We start from the raw sequence: 25,271 nt of genomic DNA, 5'->3' as shown, positions 1-25,271 counted from the left end.
CTGAGATTTAAAAAGTTTAACAAAAATTGATATGAAGATAACTAGCTGTAAATAATATACTTTTTCTTGTTACATACAGCTGGTTTGATTATTAAATGTATAGCTAAATATAACAGAAATCATTTGGGTCATATTGTAATGACCTGACTAGATCATAAATGAACAATTGTCCAGACAGAGGCTTGAGTTTGCGAATTGACGGTTTATTAAACCAACTTTACACAGGCTACTGTTTGGGCCGTAGCACACGCCAAAAAGATGACAGATAACCCACAAGCCAATCGTGACCTTCTCTTGGGAAGCCCAGACGTAAGAGAGAGAGAATAAAGGCTGAACCTGGTCTTAACTTCAAATGCTCCACCCCCCTGCCCAACCCCCCTCCACGCCACTCCGCCAACCACCAGGATGCCCGGCATCAGAACATTCCAGGCATTCCCGTGATTGGCAGATAGCAGGTTGATTGACATGTCGGAGCGAACACCGGGTACTGGTCAGTACAACACAACCACCTCCTAGCCTAACACATAAACACAGCTGTCTGTGCGGGTCGCACAATATAATTAGGAATTAGAATACTGGAGTGTATGGACCCTTCTGGTATAAAAGTCCGATATTTTGGTCAGAGAATTGGTCAACCATGGTTTGCCAGTGCTGAGATAAAATTAATTATTTTACACAATATCTTAAGAATTTATCGGCAATGTATGTTTGTTAGCTAGCCAACCACTTTTCACCCAAATTAACTGCCAAAATGCCAACAGTCCATTCAAACAACACAATCAATCCAGCCATACACAATACATATGTTGTAAATATAACAAGTGGTGATATTGTATCATGTAATAACACCCAAAGCTTTTCAAGAAAACACAAATGTAGACGTATAATTATAAATACAGTATAAAATACAGTATAACTATAAGACTGTATTTTAGGTTGACAATTATAAAACACAATTCCTGATACCTTGCTTTTATTTTTTCCTGCATAAATAAATCAAGATTATGCCTTTTTACTGCCATTCATTCCAATTAGACTGGGTTTTGTATTTGTCCCTGACCAACATGGCTCCCATTTTTCACCCAACGCTGGAATTTGTAGGGTTTATGACATCATAGACCACGCGGATGTCTACGGTTTTGCTGACTTCATAATGCATCTGCTGCCGCACATAAGATTCATTGACAGACAGGTGTTTGTTGTGCAAAACAGCGGAGCTGGCTATAATAGCACATGCAAGCTACCTATCCCATACGATGCATATTTCACTTGTCCAGATTTTTTTTTGACGAGTCTAGCTAATATTTTAGATGCTGGGGTGTATACTGTCGTTAACGATGGAGTACATGTCCCGCTAGCCAGATAACGTTAATAAGGGACGTGCTAAACTAAGCTAAGCTAAGATTGAAATTCCAACTGTCTTTTAACAGCCATCATCGAAGACGTAAATAACATATTTGAACATACTTGGTCAATCACATTAGCATGGACTCAAATGTGCAGAAGAGACGCGAGAACAAGAAATCGCTCCGCGTGAAAGTGATCAGTCTTGGCAATGCCGAGGTGGGCAAGGTGAGTCACCTAGTTAAATGAGATGATTTTATTTCTTAACAACGTCAGATCAATGTAAGAAGACAGGTACCTAGCTAGACGAATAAACTCAACTCTGCCATTTACGATGGAGTTGAACGGTGACTAGTGTGTGTGTGTGTGTGCGTGTAGACTGGAGCTCCTACGTCAGTATTTTATGAAATAAAATAAAACTGATTTACAATAGATACAACACGGAAAATCGTGGTTTAAGGAGACCACGCCGGAGAAGGTTAGGTGCTCTCATTACTCATGATGTAATAATGTCATTTCAATAAAATAAACTGTCGCATTATACTTACCTCACCGGAAACCAGCTGTGCAGACAACCCTATTAAATGGCCCACAGTACTTTGAGATATCAGCTGATGCAAGAAGGGCAATATACATACATTTGATTTGATGTAGCCTATGGCAATATCTCCACCTACTTGGTGGAATCTCCAGGTTTACACAGGCAATAGACAAAGCAAGTTAGATACAAACAGATGTTAGATAGTGACTTTCCATCATTCTTTATTCATTTATTTAACCAGGCAAGTCAGTTAAAGAACATATTCTTATTTACAATGACAGCCTACACCGGCCGACGCTGGGTGAATTGCGCACCGCCCTATGGGACTCCCAATCACTGCCGGTTGTGACGCAGCCTGGAATCAAACCAGGGTGTCTGAAATGACACTTCTAGCACTGAAATGCAGTGCCTTAGACCGCTGTGCCACTCGGGAGCCCACATGGTACTGTGTGGCTCAGTTGGTAGACCGTGGCACTTGCAATGCCAGTGTTCTGGGTTCGATTCCCACGGGCCCATAAGGTGCCATTTGAAATACAGCATTTAATACTGCAAGTCTCTCTGGATAAGAGCATCTGCAAAATAACTAAAAGATGATGTCCCTGTCTAAAGCATGCCAGCTAGGGTAGCCTATCGCAGAATGCATCAATACCATCACGATCACCCATGCCTACACGGCAATCGCTGCATAGAATGACACATAGTTTCCACGTGCAATGTGCTCCTATATATATATGTTTGTTACTTTTATACACGTCTACTACTTTTTCCTCATTACAGAGCTGCATCATCAAGCGATACTGTGAGAAGAGGTTTGTGCCCAAGTATCTGGCCACCATAGGGATCGACTATGGGGTCACCAAGTAAGTTGTCCCCTAATGATGACACATGTTGTAGCAGTAAGAGGCATACACTGAGTTTACGAAAACATTATGTAACACCTGCTCTTTCCATGACATAGACTGACCAGGTGAATCCAGGTGAAAGCTATGATCCCTTAGTGATGTCACCTGTTAAAAAAATCCACTTAGATGAAGGGGAGGAGACAGGTGGTTAAAAGGTATTTTCAAACTTTGAGACAATTGAGACATGTGTCATTCAGAAGGTGAATGGCGAAGACAAAATATTTAAGTGCCTTTGAACGGGGGTATGGTAGTAGGTGCCAGAGCGCACCGGTTTGTGTCAAGAACTGCAACGCTGCTGGGTTTTTCACGCTCAACGGTTTCCCCGTGTGTATCAAGAACGGTCCACACCCACCCAAAGGACACCCAGCTAACTTGACCCAACTGTGGTGAAGCATTGAAATTAACATGGGCCAACATCCCTGTGGAACGCTTTTGACACCTTGTAGAGTCCATGTCCTGATGAATTGAGACTGTTCTGCAACTCAATATTAGGAAGGTGTTCTTAATGTTTTGTAAACTCACGTGTATTTCTATCATCAGCGCAGTTCCATTGCAGTCAGGAGGAGGCAGGCAAACATAACGAACAAGCAACTGTTTATGATTCCACTTGTTCGCTAAGAGGCCGTGTTTAGAACCAGAATATAAGCGTTCTGAGCTTGATAATGCAATAATAGTGTAAATGAAAAATGAACGAAATCCCTGCTCTGCATGAAGTGCCCCTTGTTGTGTACATTTTACCAGAAAGCTTACTAGTTCCCCTTGTTGAGAACCACTGCTGTAGAGACTACTGACATCTGTGTGACTGATTGGGTGTTTGTTTTTTTCAGAATCCAGGTGCGAGACAGAGAGATCAAAGTGAACATCTTTGACATGGCAGGACACCCCTTCTTCTACGAGGTCAGTGAGTACCTTATTGCCTTATTGATCTTCTATGAACTCAGTGAGTACCTTATTGCCTTATTGATCTTCTATGAGGTCAGTGAGTACCTTATTGATCTTCTATGAACTCAGTGAGTACCTTATTGCCTTATTGATCTTCTATGAGGTCAGTGAGTACCTTATTGCCTTATTGATCTTCTATGAGGTCAGTGAGTACCTTATTATTGATCTTCTATGAGGTCAGTGAGTACCTTATTGCCTTATTGATATTCTATGAGGTCAGTGAGTACCTTACTACCTTATTGATCTTCTATGAGGTCAGTGAGTACCTTATTGATATTCTATGAACTCAGTGAGTACCTTATTGCCTTATTGATCTTCTATGAGGTCAGTGAGTACCTTACTACCTTATTGATCTTCTATGAGGTCAGTGAGTACCTTATTGCCTTATTGATCTTCTATGAGGTCAGTGAGTACCTTATTGCCTTATTGATCTTCTATGAGGTCAGTGAGTACCTTATTGCCTTTTTGATCTTATATGAGGTCAGTGAGTACCTTATTGCCTTATTGATCTTCTATGAGGTCAGTGAGTACCTTATTGCCTTATTGATCTTCTATGAGGTCAGTGAGTACCTTATTGATATTCTATGAAGTCAGTGAGTACCTTATTGATCTTCTATGAACTCAGTGAGTACCTTACTACCTTATTGATCTTCTATGAGGTCAGTGAGTACCTTACTACCTTATTGATCTTCTATGAGGTCAGTGAGTACCTTATTGCCTTATTGAGCTTCTGAGGTGGGGAACTCAGTGAGTACCTTACTGCCTTATTGATCTTCTATGAGGTCAGTGAGTATCTTACTACCTTATTTATTTTCTATGAGGTCAGTGAGTACCTTATTGATATTCTATGAAGTCAGTGAGTACCTTATTGATCTTCTATGAGGTCAGTGAGTACCTTATTGCCTTATTGATCTTCTATGAGGTCAGTGAGTACCTTATTGATATTCTATGAACTCAGTGAGTACCTTACTACCTTATTGATCTTCTATGAGGTCAGTGAGTACCTTATTGCCTTATTGATCTTCTATGAGGTCAGTGAGTACCTTATTGATATTCTATGAACTCAGTGAGTACCTTACTACCTTATTGTTCTTCTATGAGGTCAGTGAGTACCTTATTGCCTTATTGATCTTCTATGAGGCCATCTTCTATTGATATTCTATGAACTCAGTGAGTACCTTATTGATCTTCTATGAGGTCAGTGAGTACCTTACTACCTTATTTATTTTCTATGAGGTCAGTGAGTACCTTATTGATCTTCTATGAAGTCAGTGAGTACCTAATTGATCATCTATGAGGTCAGTGAGTAACTTACTGCCTTACCACCTTACGGGCACCTGAGTGGCGCAGCGTTCTAAGGCACTGGATCTCGGTGTCACTACAGACCCTGGTTCGAATCCAGGCTGTATCACTACTGGCCGTGATTGGGGAGGCCAATTGCCCCAGCGTGCGGTTTGGCGGGGTAGGCCATCATTGCCCCAGCGTCGTCCGGGTTACGGTTTGGCCGGGGTAGGCCATCATTGCCCCAGCGTCGTCCGGGTTACGGTTTGGCCGGGGTAGGCCGTCATTGTGAATAAGAATTTGTTCTTAACTGACTTGCCTAGTTAAAAAAAAAATACATTAGATTTATCCGACCTTTTTATTTTATCGGGCTAGATTACAAATCTATGTTTAAAGTAGTGGCACATAAAGTTGAAAAGACATATTTAAAACGTGAATCATGGTCTACCTTCTAACATACTGGAACATACTTTTACACGTCTGACCAGAAAAACATCTACACTTTCATGTCCAGACATGCTGTCTCTGTGTTTACTGTGGATTTGCTGCTGTTTCAATACTGACTGAAAACATGAGATTCACTAATTCACCACTGTGTTTGACTCCATGGTGATTTGTGTAACAACGGCGCCTCTTACTGGTGAAATAATGAATTGCTTCACAGGAACAGCAAGGGTGTATGCATTATGGAAACCGGTTACCGTTTAAGAACCGAACGGAGGCAAACAGAATGAAACAGGAAAGGCTCCTACCTGCATTTGTCAAATAGAAAAGAGAGCGGCAGGTATCCTAGGTAAATGAAAGGTCACCGGTTCGAACCCCAAAGCCGATGAGAAGAAAGAATCTGCCGAGGTGTCCTTATTGTTGCTGTAAGTCGCACTGGATAAGAGCATCTGTTAAATGACTCAAATGTAGATATAATCCCGTTTGGAGAAACTCTGTCGGCAACATTTTGCAACAGAATCCGTACTTAACCCTTAATTATGCAGATTCTGTTGCACAATGTTTAGTCTGTGGCAAAAGGGGAAATAAATAAATATAGGTTGTATTTACAATGGTGTTTATGTCCCACTGTTACCCTTTTAACAGGCAACAGGTCACAAATGTTGTTAGTCTCTCTCTCTCTCTCTGTCTGTTTCTCTGTCTCTCTCTCTCTGTCTGTTTCTCTGTCTCTCTCTCTCTCTGTCTCTGTCTGTCTGTCTCTCTGTCTGTCTTCTCTGTCTGTTTCTCTGTCTGTCTGTCTGTCTGTCTGTCTGTCTGTTTCTCTGTCTGTCTCTCTGTCTGTCTCTGTCTGTCTGTCTCTGTCTGTTTCTCTGTCTCTCTCTCTCTCTGTCTGTCTGTCTGTCTGTCTGTCTCTGTCTGTCTGTCTCTCTCTCTCTGTCTCTGTCTCTGTCTGTTTCTCTGTCTCTCTGTCTGTCTCTCTCTCTGTCTGTCTGTCTGTCTGTCTGTCTCTGTCTGTCTGTCTGTTTCTCTGTCTCTCTCTGTCTGTCTCTCTGGCTGTCTCTCTGTCTGTTTCTCTGTCTCTCTCTCTCTCTGTCTGTCTCTGTCTGTTTCTCTGTCTGTTTCTCTGTCTCTCTCTCTGTCTGTCTCTCTCTGTCTGTCTGTCTCTGTCCATCTGTCCGTCTGTCTGTCTGTCTCTCTGTCTGTCTCTCTGTGTCTGTGTCTCTGTCTCTCTCTGTCTGTCTCTCTCTGTGTCTGTCTCTGTCTGTCTGTCTGTCTCTCTGTCTCTGCCTCTCTCTCTGTGTCTCTCTCTGTCTCTCTCTCTCTCTCTCTCTCTCTCTCTTTTTGTCTCTGCAGGTTCGTAATGAGTTCTATAAGGACAGCCAGGGGTGGTGTTGGTGTATGATGTAGGTCTGAGGGAGAGTTTCGATGCGTTGGACAGCTGGCTGGGGAGATGAAACAGGAGATGGGCTCCATGGTTAACATGGAGAGCATCGTCTTCGTTGTGTGTGCCAACAAGGTGTGTGTGTGTGTGTGCCAACAAGGTGTGTGTGTGTGTGTTTTTCAAGTTTAATGTCACATGCAGGAGTACAGTGAAATGTCTTTCTTGCATACTCAAAACCCAACAATGCAGGTTCATTGGACTTAATACCGTGTGCATGTGTCTGTGTGTGTGTGCGTGTGTCTGTGTGTGTGTGTGTCCACCAGGTGGATCTGATTAAGCGTCGTGTAGTCGATGAGGGAGTGGGCAGGCTGTGGGCGGAGTCTAGAGGGTTCCACTACTTTGAGACGTCAGCACAGAGCGGTGAGGGCATCAGTGAGATGTTTCAGGTATGTACACACACACACACACACACACACACACACACACACACACACACACACACACACACACACACACACACACACACACAGCTGGTTACCTCATTGATGGATGGATAACGAATCACCGATACGCATCTTTTTCCCTATTCAAATGTTTAAGATAAAAGTGCATCGGTCTGCGGACCCATAACCCATCTAAATGTAGCATCGGTCAGAAAAACCTATTCCAACGTTACGAATCTCCGTTAATTTGACATTCTTTATACCTTCCTCTCATCAACTGATGCGTTGAGAGCTCTCCGTCAGCCCTCTCTCTGTCAGCCCTCTCTCCTTCAGCCCTCTCTCCTTCAGCCCTCTCTCCTTCAGCACTCTCTCCTTCAGCCCTGTCTCCTTCAGCCCTGTCTCCTTCAGCACTCTCTCCTTCAGCCCTGTCTCCTTCAGCCCTGTCTCCTTCAGCCCTGTCTCCTTCAGCACTCTCTCCTTCAGCCCTCTCTCCGTCAGCCCTCTCTCCGTCAGCCCTCTCTCCGTCAGGCCTCTCGCCGTCAGCCCTCTCTCCTTCAGCCCTCTCTCCTTCAGCCCTCTCTCCGTCAGCCCTCTCTCCGTCAGCCCTCTCTCCGTCAGGCCTCTCGCCGTCAGCCTTCTCTCCTTCAGCCCTCTCTCTGTCAGCCCTCTCTCCTTCAGCCCTCTCTCCTTCAGCCCTCTCTCCTTCAGCACTCTCTCCTTCAGCCCTCTCTCCTTCAGCCCTCTCTCCTTCAGCCCTCTCTCCTTCAGCCCTCTCTCCTTCAGCCCTCTCTCCTTCAGCCCTCTCTCCTACAGCCCTCTCTCCTTCAGCCCTCTCTCCTTCAGCCCTCTCTCCTTCAGCCCTCTCTCCTTCAGCCCTGTCTCCTTCAGCCCTCTCTCCTTCAGCCCTGTCTCCTTCAGCCCTCTCTCCTTCAGCACTCTCTCCTTCAGCACCCTCTCCTTCAGCCCTCTCTCCTTCAGCCCTCTCTCCTTCAGCCCTCTCTCCTTCAGCCCTGTCTCCTTCAGCCCTCTCTCCTTCAGCACTCTCCGTCAGCCCTCTCTCCTTCAGCCCTCTCTCCTTCAGCCCTCTCTCCGTCAGCCCTCTCTCCTTCAGCCCTCTCTCCTTCAGCCCTCTCTCCTTCAGCCCTGTCTCCTTCAGCCCTCTCTCCTTCAGCCCTGTCTCCTTCAGCCCTCTCTCCGTCAGCCCTCTCCGTCAGCCCTCTCTCCTTCAGCCCTCTCTCCTTCAGCCCTCTCTCCTTCAGCCCTCTCTCCGTCAGCCCTCTCTCCTTCAGCCCTCTCTCCTTCAGCCCTCTCTCCTTCAGCCCTGTCTCCTTCAGCACTCTCTCCTTCAGCCCTCTCTCCTTCAGCCCTCTCTCCTTCAGCACTCTCTCCTTCAGTGTCGACCTGCATGTAACTGTGTTGACAGTCATTGATCGACAAGTCATTTTGCATGCTGAACAACCCCAGTAATATCAGTAGCCTGGTCAAACTGAGCACTGTGCCCAGCTTTGTGTGCCAGACAGCCTGATCTTGCACATCTGTGGCACCTTCGGCATTCAAATGCTAAAATGGCTTCATTAGTTGAGTGACAACCTATGTCATTTTCTAGGTTATTGTTATCTATGCACTGTTGAAAATGTGTGTTTTTACCGGGAATACACGTTGGCTGCTGAATGGAGCAATATACTGTTTTATACAATATATTGGGGTGGTAGATGTCTTCTTTATGTCTCTAACCTGTAGTGGTAGTGGGGTGGTAGATGTCTCCTTTATGTCTCTAACCTGTAGTGGTAGTGGGGTGGTAGATGTCTCCTTTATGGCTCTAATCTGATAGTGGTAGTGGGGTGGTAGATGTCTTCTTTATGTCTCTAATCTGATAGTGGTAGTGGGGTGGTAGATGTCTTCTTAATGTCTCTAACCTGTAGTGGTAGTGGGGTGGTAGATGTCTCCTTTATGGCTCTAATCTGATAGTGGTAGTGGGGTGGTAGATGTCTCCTTTATGTCTCTAATCTGATAGTGGTGGTGTGGTGGTAGATGTCTCCTTTATGTCTCTAATCTGATAGTGGTAGTGGGGTGGTAGATGTCTTCTTTATGTCTCTAACCTGTAGTGGTAGTGGGGTGGTAGATGTCTTCTTTATGTCTCTAACCTGTAGTGGTAGTGGGGTGGTAGATGTCTCCTTTATGTCTCTAACCTGTAGTGGTAGTGGGGTGGTAGATGTCTTCTTTATGTCTCTAACCTGTAGTGGTAGTGGGGTGGTAGATGTCTCCTTTATGGCTCTAATCTGATAGTGGTAGTGGGGTGGTAGATGTCTCCTTTATGGCTCTAATCTGATAGTGGTGGTGGGGTGGTAGATGTCTCCTTTATGGCTCTAATCTGATAGTGGTAGTGGGGTGTGTCGTGGAAATTTCCTCTATTTACCAAATCATGAGAGCAAACCACACACAAGTCAGAGTTAGTTATCACAAAGTCCATCTTTAATTATATGAGCTCTATCACAACCCTGTGACTCTCAGATCAATTCAGTGTCTATCGATGAATTCTCTGAGAGTCCCTTACACATTTCAACTGAGATCCTTTATAGCAAAGACACACATAGCCAGACAGCATAGGCATAATTTATCGTTCAGCTTTGTCTCCTAAACTATGTTATTTTCTCAAACTCAGAACCATAAACCAATCCTCCATATCAACAGCCATATATCAAATCCATCCTATCTTGACAAGATCACAGAGACACACTGACTGGCACACAGACATTGTGGAGCCAAGAGATACACGCTTGACCTCTCCCCTCTCTCCGGCCCAAGCAACTTAGTCTTGACAGAGAACAGATACTGCAACCCCGCCACAGTATTATACAACAATAACATTCTGATGAGGAGTAACTTACAAACATATGATGAATATAAAACATCTTGCCAACTAATTCTGATTATTCCCCAACAGGTGGTAGATGTCTCCTTTATGTCTCTAATCTGATAGTGGTAGTGGGGTTGTAGATGTCTCCTTTATGTCTCTAATCTGATAGTGGTAGTGGGGTGGTAGATGTCTAGTCTCCTCTATGTCTCTAATCTGATAGTGGTAGTGGGGTGGTAGATGTCTCCTTTATGTCTCTAATCTGTAGTGGTAGTGGGGTGGTAGATGTCTAGTCTCCTCTATGTCTCTAATCTGATAGTGGTAGTGGGGTGGTAGATGTCTCCTTCATGGCTCTAATCTGATAGTGGTAGTGGGGTGGTAGATGTCTAGTCTCCTCTATGTCTCTAATCTGATGGTGGTAGTGGGGTGGTAGATGTCTCCTTCATGGCTCTAATCTGATAGTGGTAGTGGGGTGGTAGATGTCTAGTCTCCTCTATGTCTCTAATCTGATAGTGGTAGTGGGGTGGTAGATGTCTCCTTCATGGCTCTAATCTGATAGTGGTAGTGGGGTGGTAGATGTCTAGTCTCCTCTATGTCTCTAATCTGATAGTGGTAGTGGGGTGGTAGATGTCTAGTCTCCTCTATGTCTCTAATCTGATAGTGGTAGTGGGGTGATAGATGTCTAGTCTCCTTTATGGCTCTAATCTGATAGTGGTAGTGGGGTGGTAGATGTCTAGTCTCCTTTATGGCTCTAATCTGATAGTGGTAGTGGGGTGGTAGATGTCTAGTCTCCTTTATGGCTCTAATCTGATAGTGGTAGTGGGGTGGTAGATGTCTAGTCTCCTCTATGTCTCTAATCTGATAGTGGTAGTGGGGTGGTAGAAGACTCCTTCATGGCTCTAATCTGATAGTGGTAGTGGGGTGGTAGATGTCTAGTCTCCTCTATGTCTCTAATCTGATAGTGGTAGTGGGGTGGTAGAAGACTCCTTCATGGCTCTAATCTGATAGTGGTGGTGTGGTGGTAGATGTCCCCTTTATGGCTCTAATCTCATAGTGGTAGTGGGGTGGTAGAAGACTCCTTTATGTCTCTAATCTGATAGTGGTAGTGGGGTGGTTGATGACTCCTTTATGGCTCTAATCTGATAGTGGTAGTGGGGTGGTAGAAGACTCCTTCATGGCTCTAATCTGATAGTGGTAGTGGGGTGGTAGAAGACTCCTTCATGGCTCTAATCTGATAGTGGTAGTGGGGTGGTAGATGTCTCCTTTATGTCTCTACTCTGATACTGGTAGTGGGGTGGTTGATGACTCCTTTATGGCTCTAATCTCATAGTGGTAGATGTCTCCTTTATGGCTCTAATCTGATAGTGGTAGTGGGGTGGTAGATGTCTCCTTTATGTCTCTAATCTGATAGTGGTAGTGGGGTGGTAGATGTCTAGGCTCCTTTATGTCTCTAATCTGTAGTGGTAGTGGGGTGGTAGATGTCTAGTCTCCTCTATGTCTCTAATCTGATAGTGGTAGTGGGGTGGTAGATGTCTAGGCTCCTTTATGGCTCTAATCTGATAGTGGTGGTGGGGTGGTAGATGTCTCCTTTATGGCTCTAATCTGATAGTGGTAGTGGGGTGGTAGATGTCTCCTTTATGGCTCTAATCTGATAGTGGTAGTGGGGTGGTAGATGTCTCCTTTATGTCTCTAATCTGATAGTGGTAGTGGGGTGGTAGATGTCTCCTTTATGGCTCTAATCTGATAGTGGTAGTGGGGTGGTAGATGTCTCCTTTATGTCTCTAATCTGATAGTGTTAGATGTCTAGTCTCCTTTATGTCTCTAATCTGATAGTGGTAGATGTCTAGTCTCCTTTATGGCTCTAATCTGATAGTGTTAGATGTCTAGTCTCCTTTATGGCTCTAATCTGATAGTGGTAGTGGGGTGGTAGATGTCTCGTCTCCTTTATGGCTCTAATCTGATAGTGGTAGTGGGGTGGTAGATGTCTCGTCTCCTTTATGGCTCTAATCTGATAGTGGTAGTGGGTGGTAGATGTCTAGTCTGCTTTATGGCTCTAATCTGATAGTGGTAGTGGGGTGGTAGATGTCTCGTCTCCTTTATGGCTCTAATCTGATAGTGGTAGTGGGGTGGTAGATGTCTAGTCTGCTTTATGGCTCTAATCTGATAGTGGTAGTGGGGTGGTAGATGTCTCGTCTCCTTTATGGCTCTAATCTGATAGCCTTCCACAAGCTTCCCACAATAAATTGGGTGAATTTTGGCCCATTCCCCCTGACAGAGCTGGTATAACTGAGTCAGGTTTGTAGGCCTCCTTGCTCGCACACGCTTTTTAAGTTCTGCCCACAAATTGTCTATAGGATTGAGGTTAGGGCTTTGTGATGGCCACTCCAATACCTTGACTTTGTTGTCCTTAAGCCATTTTGCCACAACTTTGGAAGTATGCTTGGGGTCATTATCCATTAGGAAGACCCATTTGCGACCACCAGTCCCTCCTGCAGCAAAGCACTTCCACAACATGATGCTGCCACCTCCGTGCTTTACGGTTGAGATGGTGTTCTTCGGCTTGCAAGCCTTCCCCTGTTTCCTCCAAACATAACGATGGTCATTATGGCCAAACAGTTATGTTTTTGTTTCATCAGACCCGAGGACATTTCTCCAAAAAGTACGATCTTTGTCCCCATGTGCAGTTGCAAACCATAGTCTGGCTTTTTCATGGCAGTTTTGGAGCAGTGGCTTCTTCCTTGCTGAGCGGCCTTTCAGGTTATGTTGATATAGGACTTGTTTTACTGTGAATATAGATACTTTTGTACCTGTTTCCTCCAGCATCCAGCCATAAAGGAGACTAGACATCTACCACCCACTACCACTATCAGATTAGAGCCATAAAGGAGACTAGACATCTACCACCCACTACCACTATCAGATTAGAGCCATAAAGCAGCCATCTACCACTTCACTACCACTATCAGATTAGAGCCAAAAAGGAGATATCTACCAATATCAGATTAGAGACATAAAGGAGAAATCTACCACCCCACTACCACTATCAGATTAGATTAGACATAAAGGAGAAATCTACCACCCCACTACCACTATCAGATTAGAGCCATAAAGGAGTATTCTACCACCCCACTACCACTATCAGATTAGAGCCATAAAGGAGACATCTACCACCCCACTACCACTATCAGATTAGAGACATAAAGGAGACATCTACCACCACACCACCACTATCAGATTAGAGACATAAAGGATACTAGAAATCTACAACCCCACTACCACTATCAGATTAGAGCCAAAAAAGAGACTAGACATTTACCACTTCACTACCACTATCAGATTAGAGCCAAAAAGGAGATGTCTACCACTATCAGATTAGAGCCATAAAGGAGACTAGACATCTACCACCCCACTACCACTATCAGATTAGAGCCAAAAAAGAGACTAGACATTTACCACTTCACTACCACTATCAGATTAGAGCCAAAAGGAGATGTCTACCACCCCACTATCAGATTAGAGACATAAAGGAGACTAGACATCTACCACCCCACTACCACTATCAGATTAGAGCCATAAAGAGACTAGACATCTACCACCCCACTACCACTATCAGATTAGAGCCATAAAGAGACTAGACATCTACCACCCCACTACCACTATCAGATTAGAGCCATAAAGGAGACATCTACCACTATAAGTGAAATAATCTGTCTGTAAACAATTGTTGGAAATGTGTCATGCACAAAGTAGATGTCCTCACCGACTTACCAAAACCTATAGTTTGGTAACAAGACATTTGTGAAGTGAAAAACAAGTTTTAATGACTCCAACCTAAGTGTATGTAAACTTCCGTTAATGACTCCAACCTTCAACTGTTAATATACAGATACTGTAAGCTAGATAGATGATAGATTGTAGTGATCTTTGTGTGTGTGTGTGTGTGTGTGTTCTCCAGGCATTTTTCTCCTCGATAACGGACATGTGTGAGAACGGCGGGAAGCGCCCGGTTGCGGAGGTCACTGTCGGCTTCACCAAGGAGCAGGCCGACACCATCCGACGCATACGCAACAGCAAGGACTCCTGGGATATGCTGGGGGTGAAACCTGGAGCCACACGGTAAGAACAGGGGTCACCAGGGTGTCTCACGTCAGTCCATGGAGGGCCGAGTCTCTGCTGGTTTTGGTTATTTCCTTTACATTTGTGGCCAATTGAGACCTAGACAACCAGGTGAGGAGAAATCCTAACTAACCAATTAAGACCCAGACAACCAGGTGAGGGGAGTTCCTAACTAACCAATTAAGACCCAGACAACCAGGGGAGGAGAAATCCTAACTAACCAATTAAGACCCAGACAACCAGGTGAGGAGAAATCCTAACTAACCAATTAAGACCCAGACAACCAGGTGAGGAGAAATCCTAACTAACCAATTGTGACCTAGACAACCAGGTGAGGGGAGTTCCTAACTAACCAATTGTGACCTAGACAACCAGGTGAGGGGAGTTCCTAACTAACCAATTAAGACCCAGACAACCAGGTGAGGGGAGTTCCTAACTAACCAATTAAGACCCAGACAACCAGGTGAGGGGAGTTCACAACTAACCAATTAAGACCCAGACAACCAGGTGAGGGGAGTTCCTAACTAACCAATTAAGACCTAGACAACCAGGTGAGGGGAGTTCCTAACTAACCAATTAAGACCTAGACAACCAGGTAATTGATCAGTCAAGGGAGGAGTGAGTACCTGCAGACGGAAGGAGTTTGACCCCTGTGCCCTAGACACTTGCAATGAGTTTGACCCCTTTGACCCCTGTGCCCTAGACACTTGGAATGAGTTTGACCCCTGTGCCCTAGACACTTGGAATGAGTTTGACCCCTGTGCCCTAGACACTTGTAATGAGTTTGACCCCTGTGCCCTAGACACTTGCAATGAGTTTGACCCCTGTGCCCTAGACACTTGGAATGAGTTTGACCCCTGTGCCCTAGACACTTGGAATGAGTTTGACCCCTGTGCCCTAGACACTTGCAATGAGTTTGACCCCTGTGCCCTAGACACTTGGAATGAGTTTGACCCCTGTGCCCTTGACACTTGGAATGAGTTTGACCCCTGTGCCCTAGACACTTGGAATGAGTTTGACCCCTGTGCCCTAGACACTTGTAATGAGTTTGACCCCTGTGCCCTAGACACTTGCAATGAGTTTGACCCCTGTGCCCTAGACACTTGGAATGAGTTTGACCCCTGTGCCCTAGACACTTGTAATGAGTTTGCCCCTGTGCCCTAGACACTTGTAATGAGTTTGACCCCTGTGCCCTTGACACTTGGAATGAGTTTGACCCCTGTGCCCTAGACACTTGCAATGAGTTTGACCCCTGTGCCCTAGACACTTGGAATGAGTTTGACCCCTGTGCCCTAGACACTTGTAATGAGTTTGACCCCTGTGCCCTTGACACTTGGAATGAGTTTGACCCCTGTGCCCTTGACACTTGGAATGAGTTTGACCCCTGTGCCCTAGACACTTGGAATAGTTCCACATTAACCTCTGATCAACTGGGTTGTATTACCGCAATGACCTGTTCAATCACACAGAATGACACAATGACCTGTCCATTCACTCAGGACCCAATGACCTGTCCAATCACTCAGAATGACCCAATGACCTGTCCAATCACTCAGAATGACACAATGACCTGTCCAATCACTCAGAATGACACAATGACCTGTCCAATCACTCAGGACACAATGACCTGTCCAATCACTCAGAATGACCCAATGACCTGTCCAATCACTCAGAATGACACAATGACCTGTCCAATCACTCAGAATGACACAATGACCTGTCCATTCACTCAGGACCCAATGACCTGTCCAATCACTCAGAATGACCCAATGACTTGTCCAATCACCCATAATGACACAATGACTTGTCCAATCACTCACAAGGACACACATGTTTTGTCCAATCACTCAGAATGATCAAATGACCTGTCCAATCACACAGAATGACACAATGACTTGTCCAATCACTCTTAGTCAAGTGTCTAGGGGCTAGAGGTTGTCATGACAACAGGGCCGCCGTCAGGGGGTAAGAAGATCAGGAGGAGGACAGATCATCTCTTCTTAACCCCTTCCTGTCTATTACTGCAATTTAGACCCTGTCGTCATGTTATCATGCAGTCCCACTCCAACAGCACCCCTGTCGTCATGTTATCATGCAGTCCCACTCCAACAGCACCCCTGTCGTCATGTTATCATGCAGTCCCACTCCAACAGCACCCCTGTTGTCATGTTATCATGCAGTCCCACTCCAACAGCACCCCTGTCGTCATGTTATCATGCAGTCCCACTCCAACAGCAACCCTGTCGTCATGTTATCATGCAGTCCCACCCCAACAGCACCCCTGTCGTCATGTTATCATGCAGTCCCACTCCAACAGCACCCCTGTCGTCATGTTATCATGCAGTCCCACTCCAACAGCACCCCTGTCGTCATGTTATCATGCAGTCCCACTCCAACAGCACCCCTGTTGTCATGTTATCATGCAGTCCCACTCCAACAGCACCCCTGTTGTCATGTTATCATGCAGTCCCACTCCAACAGCACCCCTGTTGTCATGTTATCATGCAGTCCCACTCCAACAGCACCCCTGTCGTCATGTTATCATGCAGTCCCACTCCAACAGCACCCCTGTTGTCATGTTATCATGCAGTCCCACTCCAACAGCACCCCTGTCGTCATGTTATCATGCAGTCCCACTCCAACAGCACCCCTGTCGTCATGTTATCATGCAGTCCCACTCCAACAGCACCCCTGTTGTCATGTTATCATGCAGTCCCACTCCAACAGCACCCCTGTCGTCATGTTATCATGCAGTCCCACTCCAACAGCACCCCTGTTGTCATGTTATCATGCAGTCCCACTCCAACAGCACCCCTGTCGTCATGTTATCATGCAGTCCCACTCCAACAGCACCCCTGTTGTCATGTTATCATGCAGTCCCACTCCAACAGCACCCCTGTTGTCATGTTATCATGCAGTCCCACTCCAACAGCACCCCTGTTGTCATGTTATCATGCAGTCCCACTCCAACAGCACCCCTGTTGTCATGTTATCATGCAGTCCCACTCCAACAGCACCCCTGTTGTCATGTTATCATGCAGTCCCACTCCAACAGCACCCCTGTTGTCATGTTATCATGCAGTCCCACTCCAACAGCACCCCTGTTGTCATGTTATCATGCAGTCCCACTCCAACAGCACCCCTGTCGTCATGTTATCATGCAGTCCCACTCCAACAGCACCCCTGTCGTCATGTTATCATGCAGTCCCACTCCAACAGCACCCCTGTTGTCATGTTATCATGCAGTCCCACTCCAACAGCACCCCTGTCGTCATGTTATCATGCAGTCCCACTCCAACAGCACCCCTGTCGTCATGTTATCATGCAGTCCCACTCCAACAGCACCCCTGTCGTCATGTTATCATGCAGTCCCACTCCAACAGCACACACTCAGTCACGCTATCCTATCCTCTACTCTGTCAGTTCATCCTCCACACTCTGATCTGTACTCAATTCAATTAAATGTGTTTGTTTATTGACATGACAGGTTTTCATGTTGGCAAAAGAAGAGAGAACACTTTATTTGAATAGTCTGTAGAGCATCGACAGATGGACTGACTATCAGTAACATTTAACCTATCTAGTAGCCCTTATCCTTAAACTTAACCCTTACCCTGGCCCTAACCCTTATTCTAAACCTAAACTTAACCCTTACCCTAGCCCTAACCCTTATTCTAAACCTAAACTTAACCTTAGCAAGCAGTTGCTTCTCAACAAATCATTTCTCTCTCATTCTCTTTCTCTCCCTACTCTCTCTCGCTCTCTCAAAAAAAACAGACTTCTCCGGGTAATTTACATCTTCCCTGATATGAGGCAGCTAAGTGTGTGTGTGTGTGTGTAGGGGATTCGGGGCTTGGATTTAGTGAGGGGATTAAGAAACAGTGGTGAATCTCATTACTCAGTCCACCTGACAATCAACTTCTTCCACACACACACACACACACACACACACACACACACACACACACACACACACACACACACACACACACACACACACACACACACACACACACACACACACACACACACGGCGACATCAACAGCGCCTTCCTCTTGGTCTAACGTTGGTTCCTGTTTGTGTTTCCAGGGAGGAGGTTAACAAGGCATACAGGAAGCTGGCTGTGCTGCTCCATCCGGATAAGTGCGTTGCCCCGGGCAGCGAGGATGCTTTCAAGGCCGTGGTGAACGCTCGCACCTCCTTGCTCAAGAACATCAAGTAGACACCGCCAACCAACGCCAGCTAGGGACTCCGGTCAATGCTCCACACTCCACATGGGCACCCTGACCCCTCGCCCCTAGAACGTCATTAGCCTTGTCTACCCTCTCCTAATCCCTTCTCCTAAACCTTCTCCCCCCCCTCCCTGCTCTCCAACCCTCCCACCAGGTGCCATCACATTTTGCTACAACAGTGTTTTATAAAGTCACTACTGATGATGTGTCACAGCAAATCTTGTCTCTCCGTGAGGAAGACTTATCAATGATCTGAACTGTCATTTTGTCAAACACTGCAGAGAGAAGTCAACGGAAGACCTGGGTAGTCCTCGGTCCTAACCAGTAAGGCTGTGGTGGTAGATGGCTCCTTTATGGCTCTAATCTGATAGTGGTGGTGTGGTGGTAGATGTCTCCTTTATGGCTCTAACCTGTAGTGGTAGTGGGGTGGTAGATGTCTAGTCTCCTTTATGGCTCTAATCTGATAGTGGTAGTGGGGTGGTAGATGTCTCCTTTATGTCTCTAATCTGATAGTGGTGGTGGGGTGGTAGATGTCTCCTTTATGTCTCTAATCTGATAGTGGTAGTGGGGTGGTAGATGACTCCTTTATGTCTCTAATCTGATAGTGGTAGTGGGGTTGTAGATGTCTCCTTTATGTCTCTAATCTGATAGTGGTGGTGTGGTGGTAGATGTCTCCTTTATGGCTCTAATCTGATAGTGGTGGTGGGGTGGTAGATGTCTAGGCTCCTTTATGGCTCTAATCTGATAGTGGTAGTGGGGTGGTAGATGTCTCCTTTATGGCTCTAATCTGATAGTGGTGGTGTGGTGGTAGATGTCTCCTTTATGTCTCTAATCTGATAGCGATGGTGTGGTGGTAGATGTCTAGTCTCCTCTATGGCTCTAATCTGATAGTGGTAGTGGGGTGGTAGATGTCTAGTCTCCTTTATGGCTCTACTCTGATAGTGGTGGTGTGGTGGTAGATGTCTAGTCTCCTTTATGGCTCTAATCTGATAGTGGTAGTGGGGTGGTAGATGACTCCTTTATGGCTCTAATCTGATAGTGGTGGTGTGGTTGTAGATGTCTTCTTTGTTTGTCAAACACTGCAGAGAGAAGTCAATGGAAGACCGGGTTGGTCCTCGGTCCTAACCAGTAAGGCTGGGATTTGCCAGAGACCTCACGACATCTGATATTGTCACAATACTTAGGTGCCGATACGATATGATAACAAGTTTTAACCAGCCATGGTGGGGGGGAGTGCTGAAAATGATAATTTGTTCCCTATTTAATCAGTAGATCACAGATCCTATTTAAACAGGAGATGGAGAAGAAGTCTATGAAGGTTACCTGTTGGTGCAGCCAACAAACATTATATTGCAATATTGTCAACAAAAAAATAATAAGCCAACAAACGATATGTGACTGTATCCATTACTACAAACCGGATGTCGTTAGCTCTGGTCCAGAGCGTTCAAGCAACTTGAAGGCTCACCATCAGCAAGCCGCACACACGTAACGCCCTGGACAAGAGCTATAGGTGCTGTAAACATGAATGGTTGTAACAAGGTGGGTAAATGCTAACAAACCGTCGGGGACTCACAGATGATGGCTGCTCCATTTTCCAGACCCTCGTCGGTTGACCCCATTTTTCTTCATGTTTACACTGGTTTGAGAAGCACTGGTCTATACTAGACTACAGTCCCTACACTGCCCTCTGGACAAACGTGGCCACATCCTTTTAAATACTTACCCCAGCCAAAACCCATGCAGTATAACTCAGTGTTCATAGCGTATATGTGTGTTCCCTTCCTCAAGACATTTTGTGTCTCCACAGCCACTGATTCACAGAGGGGTGTAGTTACTAACTGAGAGATGGGGAAACTGCAGCAAACAAGTGCCATCTTGGCTTTAGAGGGTCACATGTATATCCGCCATCACCCACTACAGAGCCCCAGCTCTCAGTACACCAAACCAAAACCCTGTTTGGTTTTAATAATCTGGATCATCAGTCACATCCTATTACTCATCCAAAATGTGTTAGATTACCCTCCCCCCCCCCCGGTATACATTTCACGGTATACATTTACATTTTGTTGTAGTTGATAATGACGACATATTGTTCCAATCAATGTCATCATACCACTTTCGACACGTTTACTGAAATGTCTGCTGATGACTTCATAGCTGACAGAGCTCCTGATTGGTGGGTAGAGCTATGACATCAGCAGTGCCAAACCCTAACAGTGGTGTTTACATGATGATGATAGAGGTTGTAATCATAGAATACAATCTATAGAAAGGGTTTTGGAGCCTCTGACCCTATTGACTTGAATGGGGAGGCCCGTTCTATAGATTATATTTCTATGTCTGTGAGAACCAGGAAATGGGAGGATGTTACAAAGCACGATCAATTAGTTACCCTGCTGACCTGATCACATGCTGACCTGACCTTCTCACCTGCTGACCTTCTCACCTGATCACCTGCTGAACTGCTCACCTGCTGACCTGGCCTACATTTTCTTCAATAACTTCATATGTTTTAAGAAGATAGATTTTGAAAATGGCATAGTATAATTAACGACCACAACAACCCATAATCCAAGTTTTTTAAAGAAAAATAAGATAACTGCTTTTAAAAGAGCCGGTTGTAAAAATAAAAGAGCCGGTTGTAAAAGTGACGGTTGTAAAAGTGAGCCGGTTGTAAAAGTGAACCGGTTGTAAAAGTGAGCCGGTTGTAAAAGTGAACCGGTTAACTTAGTGAATGTGATTTTCTGCTACGGCCCGCTGGGTATTTTATACTAACTAGACTGGGGTGTTTGTTTACGGCTCCTATTGGTCCAAGCGACATGTTTATCTCCATGTCAAATCATTTCTGGGTCACAAGTGCCGTACTGTGATTTGTTTTTAATTCAAATGGTCAAAAAGAAACAAATATGAGCAAAGAGCAATTTCTCAATTTCCCTGTGGGAGTGGTCTGAGTGGGGAAGGGAAAATGGAAAACTGTCTGTTATTGGCAGAGAGGTTTGGAACTCTCTTTCTTATTGGTCTATTACCTAATTCACCGCCCGGTGATGTCACCCAGGCAGGCCAAAACTCCATCCCACATTTCAGGGGTTCTTTTCACACAACTCTTACACTTAAAGGGCATTATCATCACTTTCACAGTATTATTCCAACCTCCATAGTGTGGAAATATATATAAAACACAGAAAAATCGCGTTTTTTAACTGCACTGGGCCTTTAAGGTACAACTAAGACATGAGATGATTTAGCCTGAGTAGTGAGCACGGATATTTCAACACGCAGACAGATGTGTATATTACTGTTTATATTTTTATATCCACACCAGAAGAGGGAACTATATGACTATAAAGATATGTTGTGGTACTTCCAGACCTGTGTCGTAGGTATTGAACTATGATTTGTTCCTTTCATCATGTATAGTAAGTATGTTTATATGTGTGAATATTTATGGTGACGATTTATCTATTTAATAAGAGGATATGTATTGTACTGAGTTGCTACTGTGCAACACGTCTTGAACCAGGCAGAGCAGAGCACAGTGAGTGAACAATGACGACAGAGTGAGTGATCACCCGCTTCCTTACCGTGCGGTAGATAGTGCTATGAGCTTCGATATGTTGTGTTTACCTTGATTAGTTCTGTGAGAGACTGTGTGAATGATGTGTGAGCTTTGATGTATTAGTAAGTGTGAAACCGTGACTGGGCGGGGGCGGGGATGGGGGGGTGCTGGCGTCAATTAATATTAGTGGCGTCAATTCATATTTTCATGTTCTGTATTATTTCATATTTAGTGTAGTTGCTGCTTTTGCAGCGGCTAATGTGGATTATTTTACTGTAAAGAAATAGTATGTTAGGGTCATTTTTAAAGGAGGCTTCCGTTTTACAGTTAATAACAGTATTTTTCAACATTATGCCCATAATGCAGTGCAGGTTGTAAACATTATTAAAGTGACCAGTGCTCCATTACTAAAGTGACTAGTGATTCCATTACTATTTTTTTATTTTAAAATATATATATATATATATTTAACTAGGCAAATCAGTTAAGAAGAAATTCATATTTACAATGCCGGCCTACACTGGCCAAACGACGCTGGGCCAATTGTACACCATCCTATGGGACTCAATCATGGCCGGATGTGATTCATGCTGGATTCGAACCAGGGACTAGTGTCACCTCTTGCACTGAGATGCAGTGTCTTAGACCGCTGCACCACTCGGGAGCCCCAGCCTCAAGTCTTCTTGGGTATGACACTATAAGCTTTTCACACCTGTATTTGGGGCGTTTCTCCCATTCTTCTCTGCAGATCCTCTCAAGCTCTGTCAGGTTGGATGGGGAGCGTCGCTGCACAGCTAGTTTCAGATCTCTCCAGAGATGTTCAAGTCCAGACTCAGACTCAAGGACATTCAGAGACTTGTCCCAAAGCCACTCCTGCGATGTCTTGGCTGTGTGCTTAGGGTCGTTGTCCTGTTTCAGTATCTAAGGTGCAGGATAGGGTAGCCAGGCTCGTGACTGTGACTAGTTCAGGGCAGGATTCTGGGTGGAGGCTATTTAACAGTCTGATGGCCTTGAGATAGAAGCTGTTTTTCAGTCTCTCGGTTCCAGCTTTGATGCACCTGTACTGACCTCACCTTCTGGATGGTAAACAGGCCGTGGCTGAGGTCCTTGAGGATCTTTTTGCCATTCCTAGGCTGGCCTCTTGGTGGCAGGATGTGATTGGATGGTCCCTGACCTCACGGCATGCTGGGTATAATCTGGATAAAAGGCTGACCAGGCTGATGAAAGCACATCAGGCACACTGCCATATGATTATACACACACAGACTGGTGACTTCACTTGGACCATGACTGGACAACAGACGCACCCTGCCACTGACCTCGTTACCCCCTGCCACTGACCTCGTTACCCCCTGCCACTGACCTCGTTAACCCCTGCCACTGACCTCGTTACCCCCTGTCACTGACCTCGTTACCCCCTGCCACTGACCTCGTTACCCCCTGTCACTGACCTCGTTACACCCTGCCACTGACCTCGTTACACCCTGCCACTGACCTCGTTACACCCTGCCACTGACCTCGTTACCCCCTGCCACTGACCTCGTTACACCCTGCCACTGACCTCGTTACACCCTGCCACTGACCTTGTTACACCCTGCCACTGACCTCGTTACCCCCTGCCACTGACCTTGTTACCCCCTGCCACTGACCTCGTTACCCCTGTCACTGACCTTGTTACACCCTGCCACTGACCTCGTTACCCCCTGCCACTGACCTCGTTACACCCTGCCACTGACCTCGTTACCCCCTGCCACTGACCTCGTTACCCCCTGCCACTGACCTCTGTTACATCCCTGGGAGACCAGCGTTACCCCCTGCCACTGACCTCGTTACCCCCTGCCACTAACCTTTGCCACTGACCTTGTTGTATTTTCTTGACTCCTTAAAAAGGCCACTGACGAGGGACCCCGTGTCCAATGACCTTTTGAGCCAGGACCGGTTACACCCTGCCACTGAGGTTCTGTCACCCTGCCACTGACCGGGCTACACCCTTCACTGACCTGTGTATAGTCAACTACCTGTTACACCCTACCATGCTTCTTCCACCCTGCCACTGACCTCCTTTCACTTTGCCACTGTCCTATATTGGCACCCTGTCACTGATTAGTTACACCCTGTCACTGACCAGTTACCCCCTGCCAGGCCTCCACAGACCAGGTCACCCCCTGCCACTGACCTTTACAACCTGCCACTGTTTAGCTCATTATCCTGGCTCAGGGCTAACCCTGCCAGACCTCCACTGACCTCTTTCCACTCTGTCATGCCAGTCACAGACCTGCCACTGACCTTTACCCCATGCCACTGACCTTATCTATCAACCTGCCACTGACCTCGTTTACACCCTGCCACTGACCTCCACTGAGGTTAACTCTGTCACTGATGTACACCCTGTCACTGACCAGGATAGAACCCTGCCACTGACCTCTGCCACGGATCTCAGTGGGTTAGTACAGAAACAGGAAGTTGAAGAGTTCTCGAACTAACCTTTCCACTATCTGTTTGAAACTGGAAGTCTCAAGTGTATTTTCTGACTTTAAAAAAGGAGACAAAGGGACCGTGTCATCCAATTCATTTTGAGGAGGACTGGTGTTTTTGATGGGAGGACACATGAGGTTCTGTCTCCCTGTCTAGTTCGGGCTCATTCACTGTGTGTATAGTCAAGCTAACTGGAAAAACGGATGCTTCTCTCCATCTCTCCTCATCTCTCCTTTCTCTTTGTTCCTATGTCCTATATTGGACTCGCTGTGGATTAGTGGAGCCAAAGTGTGGCGCAGTACACGCCCAACCAGGCCCAGAGCAGAGCAGGTCAAGAAAGGCCAGGGAGCTTTGGGCCCATCTGTTTAGCTCATTATCTTGGCTCAGGGCTAAGAGCAGCACCACTAAACCCTTTCCACTTTGTGACGGGATGCCAGTCACAGACCTAATGTCCCTTTAATACATTACAGTTACTTATCTATCCACTGGACTGGGTCTGTTTGGCTTTTTTCCCAAGCTGAATCTTTTAAGGAGGTTAATATGTTCTGGATGTAAAAATATATCTGACAGGATAGAAGGTTGTGAGAAGGAGACGGTTAACTGATCGCTAAGTGGGTTAGTAGAGAAACAGGAAGAGAAGAGGAAAGGGACTGAGATGAAGACTGGAAGTCTTCAGGGTCTAATTTAACAGTAACATGGAGACAAAGAGTACGTTGTTCTGAGCAGGAACAGATGAACTGTGTGTTTTTGATGGGA

General features: G+C 45.6%; 1 pseudogene; it reads left to right on the top strand.

The window, feature by feature from the left end:
• Nucleotides 1-1,197: 1,197 nt before the first annotated feature.
• Nucleotides 1,198-18,806, top strand: LOC135526909 (dnaJ homolog subfamily C member 27-like; annotated as a pseudogene).
• Nucleotides 18,807-25,271: the final 6,465 nt, after the last annotated feature.

Source organism: Oncorhynchus masou, chromosome 32 (assembly GCF_036934945.1).
Source record: "Oncorhynchus masou masou isolate Uvic2021 chromosome 32, UVic_Omas_1.1, whole genome shotgun sequence".
NCBI lineage: Eukaryota > Metazoa > Chordata > Actinopteri > Salmoniformes > Salmonidae > Oncorhynchus > Oncorhynchus masou.
This window is presented reverse-complemented; position numbering and strand designations above follow the sequence as displayed.